We start from the raw sequence: 5455 nt of genomic DNA, 5'->3' as shown, positions 1-5455 counted from the left end.
CCATAGCCATTGACCAAATGGGCATCTCCAAAATGGTGCACAGTCTGGCCTGAAAATTTTCATTGTTATGGCTGTAGATGGAAAACACACGCTGTGTGTGTGTGATCAGAGAAGAATGAATAAGACTGAGAATTTTGAATTGAGTATATAAACCTTATCAGACTAATGAAAATTAAACATTAACTTAAAAAGAAAGGGGTTGGTATGAACTCTGAGAGATGGGTGGATAAGGAGGATGGAATGAAAGTGGTTCAGAGGCAAGGGAGTAACTTTGACATTGGTGGGGACACAAAAGTGATCCAAGGCAGAGCTTCCAAAAGGGTTGTTTTTTTTTTTTTCCCCATTAGCAATCATAAGTTCATGTCATGCAGATCTTGTAGGTTAACGAGAGCAGCCGTGGCCTAATGGTTAGGGAGTTTGTCTTTGGATCCCAGGGTTGTAAATTTCTTTTTTTTTCTTTTTAAATTCAATATCTGTGTTGTCTGACATTGGGGGGGGTGTCTCAAAATTCACTGACTGCCTTATTGAGACACTCATAAATAGGTGCTACTGGTGGCATTTTCTATTCTGTAATTAAGCTCAAATTTAGTTAAAATGATATTTGGATATATAATTTCGTGATTGCCTATTATAGCATGATTTATGATTACATTAATATTGCATTTGTAGTATACCCCCTTTTTTTCTTTTTGTTGCCCCTCCATTTTCCATATTATGTCTTTTTGTTGCCTGTTTGTGTTTGTAACGTGTGTTATGATTTTCACTACAGATGTGCTTGTGACTTCATGTTCATGCTGCAGTTACCAATATTCGTCTGTAGGTGGCAGTAAAGGATCATGGATTTGTTGTATCTAGCCTAGCCTAGTAGCAGTAGAAAGAGGTCTCTGTAAAACGGTGAACGCAGCAGACTCAGCGGCTGTCACGCTGTTGATTCTGAAATGCAAGTTGCACATCTGCATGGCCATGCAGTAGCCTACATCTGACTACTTACATTCTGTAAAACCATTAGGTCTATAAATTTAACATTCATTCATCGAGGATATTATCTAACACCAAGTTACATTGCTCCAGCATTCCTTTTCTCTGCAGCTATGCAGTAGCCTAGCTCTGATGCGTCCTGTCACATTGCTAAACCTTCCTAAGGAGCCGCAGCAATACTTTTATGAAGGGTTTCCATACATCAAAAGGATTTTGTTGAGTTTTTAAAGCTCGACGGAAACCCTGCACTTACATTCTTGACTTTGAAGAAGAATGAACGAATGTCTCGTTTCTTGGGAGGGGAGCCGTCATCCATGATACTCAAGTCAGCATGCGAGTTGTAGGGCAAGCATGCATGGACATCAAAGTCCAGCTCAATTTGTAGGCTGACGGAGAGTGGGGGGTGCGTGGGGTAGGTCAGGTGTGTACGTGTGAGATACGGGGGGTTGATGGGCGTTACGGCTGCTGTGGGAAGTGTGCTGCTTTTACAGCAGATGGAGTGACAGCTGGGATAGCTAACCATGTAAGTTAGCGAGAAACAGGTAGCTAATCAGAGAATGATATCTACGTTAGAGGGGGGATTATTAGCAGTGTCATACATTTAACACTTTGTGTGCCATATAATCATTGCTCAGGTTAGGACATCGGTTTTATTGATCGTGATTACACAGTAGCGGCTGAATATTGGTAGGGACACGTCCCTAGCGTCCCTACCCAAAATTATGCCCTAGTTCAGAGGTACAGAAAATTAAAAAAAAAAGAGTCTTCATTACCTGTTTAACCTTTTGCTATCGTTGTTTTTGTCTAGTTTATATCGCTATATTCTCCTGAATGACTGTCACTTTTCCCTGAATGTGCCTGCCTTTATAGCTGCAAATGCTGTAACACCAACATATAACATTTTGCTTTACGAGCAGTTCTGTTGATGCAACTCCTGATAAGCAGCTGCTTCTGTTGATGAGCTTAGTTCATCTTTGTAATCTGAAAGCGTACCGCTGCAAACATCATACATGTTACAGCTGATTTTTCACGAAAAGCAAATTATATGAGGAAATGTTGAATGAATGACGGACTAAATGTAGCTCATTAAAGCAACTTATTAGTGTCAATACTAGTGGAAGTCAAGAAATGGCTTGCACTGGTCACAATAACTCTCGTGTCTGCACCGGCTCACACTCAAGACTCCACTTCCCAGAATTCATGCAGCAGCCTTCATATATGGTCACCACGGACTACAATAACAATCCTGCACCTCACCGAGAACCTTTCAGTTTCTTGAGTTCTGATCACTTACATCTGTTCCTGATCACAGCCTCAATCACAGCTACACTATTTAAGGACTCTAGTTTGCACTCACCTCCTGTGAAGTAAAAGCTCAGTGTTATCTTGTCTGACTTGACCAAGCCTTGTTTATTTGCGCTGATATTCTGGTTACCGATTTAGTTTGTACTGTGGATTTTGCCTCTGGTATTCTGTTTGTGTCTCGCCTGACCATTGCCTGTTTTTTGACTGTGCATTTGCCTATTGCTAGCCTTGCCTCATTAAACTCTCTGCTGTTTACATCTGTCTGTTTACATCCGTCTGTCACCTGCATTCCTGACAATAAGTGATCAAGTTTGCACAATAGCTGCTTAACGAGACTGTCAATGACGGCGTAGCTCACTCTGGCCCCATCTAGTCCAGAAAGAATGATCTAAAGTGGGACACCTTGCATAATAAATGGTGCAAGCTATATACACTATATACAAGCTATATATAGAAGCGATATCCACCCTAGGAATACTGACGTATTTACCAGAAAGAATCCAAAACGGCGAGGAATTGACCAAGAAGAAGCAATTTTTGTTGAACTGCTCATTAAAGCTTAATTAGTCCAAAACGTCATGAATAATTGTAATGAAGTAAATCTGGTCTAGAAGTTATATGCACCCTAGGTCCCCCTACCTTCATGCCAGAAAGAATCAAAATCAGTAAAGAATTGAGGGAGAAGAAGCGATTTGTGTGGAAACTGCTCGTTAGGGCTTAATTACTCCATATCTTCATTATTAATTGCAATTATGCAAATTTGAGTAAAAGCACCCCAGGCAGACATACCTTCCTGCCAAAAAGAATAAAAATCAGTAAAGAATTGAGAGAGAAGAAGTGATTTTCATGAAATGTGGACGACGACAGACGGACGACAGACAACACATGATGGCATAAACTCATTGCCTGTCGACTATATGAGCTAATGATGACTAATATCCTTCTTCTCTGACCAATTATTTTTAGTGGACGGCTTCCTCTAGGTAGAGTCACAGCTGTGATGTTTTTCTTTCCATTTTATTTATTTTTTTAACCACATCCTCATTGATATCCCAGAACTTTGTCCCACATTTATTCAGATATCTCCTTAGTCTTTGTCATGATGATGTTTGTTGAGGTGGAGTCACTTTGTGATCATGTGACACTTTCACTGCACACATGTGAACACCAGTCAACTGATTGTGACTTCTGATGGAAACCATCTGATGCACCAGAACTAATTTATAGGTTTAACTCTAATTTTTCCTTCTGCTTTTCCCACTGCTGGGAACTGAGCAGGTCAGTCCAGATTTCTCTATCCCTGGCTCCAGATTCCAGCTTCTCCTGAAGGATCCCCAGATATTCCCAGGCAAACTTTCAGATGTATTTTCTCCAGGGGATCCATGGTCTGCCCTAGTCTCTGTCCAGTGCCTGATACTAGCAGGAGCATCCTTGTGAGATGCCCAAACCACCCTGACTTTCTGTATTTAGAGGAGCAGAAGCTATAGCTTTATTTTAATTTATCTAGAAGTTTTCTCTATTTCTTTTCTCTGTTTATCTGTAATGATGCTGCTGGAATCTTAATTTCCCTAAGGGAACCCGCCCAAAGGGATCAATAAAGTTTTATCTAATCTAATCTAATCTAATCTAATCTAATCTAATCTATAGTTCAAGGCTCTCCCAGATTTCCAAGCTATTCAACCTATCATGGACAGACTACACTCAGCAAACCTGTGGAGGAACCTTTTTCTTTTGGGCACTACCCACTGCTCATAATCACAAGTGAGGATAGGGATATAAGCAAACTTTAGACTTAGACTTTCTTTATTGTCATTCAGATTTGTATCAAACAATACACATCAGAACGAGACTTCATTGCTTTGGCTCAGTGTAGTGCAGAACGAAACAGCAGTAAGTATATTACCGAAAACTGTGTATAAAGTCCTATATACAATATAAAGTGTATTGCCTGAATATAAAGTATATTGCCTAGGTGGTGGTGGTGGGGGGGTAATTCGGTTCAACAGTCTTATGGCATGTGGGAAAAAGCTGTTGTAGAACCTGGCTGTTCTACTCCGGAGGCTGCATAGCCTCTTTCCAGAAACCAGCAGCGAGAACAGTCCATAGTGGGGGTGGGAGGTGTCTCTGCTGATGTTGCGAGTCCTGGTCAGGCAATGTTTTTCTACAATATCCTGTATCAGGGGAAGTGAAATCCCAATGATTTTCTCTGCTGTCTTCACCACCCTCTGCAGGGACTTCCAGTCAGAGACCCTGCAGGCTCCTGACCAGACAGAGATGCAGCAAGTCAGTATGCTCACTATAGTGCCTCTGTAGAAAGTGGTGAGAATTGGAGGGGGGAGATGTGCCTTCTTCATCCGGCGCAGAAAGTGCATGCGCTTCTAAGCCTTCTTTACCGTACAAGGGCCCCAGTGTGATGGGACCAGGTCAGAGTGTCCGTTATCTGCACCCCCAGGAAAAGAGATTTGTTCCCAAACTTCTTGTTTCACCACCACAGAATGGTATAGCCTCTGTAATACTGGTGTCCCTGAGCCAATCTGTCAATCAAAGTCTATTTTTTCATCACTTATGAATAAGATCTCAGAATACATAAATTCCTCCACCAAGTATAAGGGCTCTCACATCTCCTGAAAGGAGCATAACTTTGGACTTGGATTTGTGTACATTCATGTTTTACACTACAATCCCAACTAAGTCCATTTAAGTTCCTGGATGTAACAATATAAAATGTGGAAAGGTTCAAGTTGGGTTCAAGTTATGCAAAGGACTGCATTTGAATTGCAACCAAAATTCAAATGTTCTCTTGTAAAGATAAGCTATCTGAACAGCATGAAAGGTCTTAGGATTGTTCAGTGAGGAAGTATATAGTATGAGATCTCAATTTCTGGGATCTTCACTTGGTTGGAACATCTTTTTGCAGGTCAAGTTCTGGTTCCCTTGAGAATTTCCAAGGGTTTCTGCATCTGCTTCAACAGGGCTCTGTATGCATTTCTTTCTATCTTGAATCTGTTCTGTGATATTCAGTGGTCACACCATTTTTATATTTCATCCAGGATCCAATCATAATAATCTGCATTTTTTGATCAAACTGGAAACTTGTAGGTGCTGGTTGCTGTCTTTGTGTCATGACGCATGTTTGTGGTTATAAAGTTGAGCCTTATCCTTTAAAGGTCAA

This window comes from Neoarius graeffei, chromosome 12 (assembly GCF_027579695.1).
Source record: "Neoarius graeffei isolate fNeoGra1 chromosome 12, fNeoGra1.pri, whole genome shotgun sequence".
Taxonomy (NCBI): domain Eukaryota; kingdom Metazoa; phylum Chordata; class Actinopteri; order Siluriformes; family Ariidae; genus Neoarius; species Neoarius graeffei.
Note: the sequence above shows the minus strand (reverse complement) of the source record.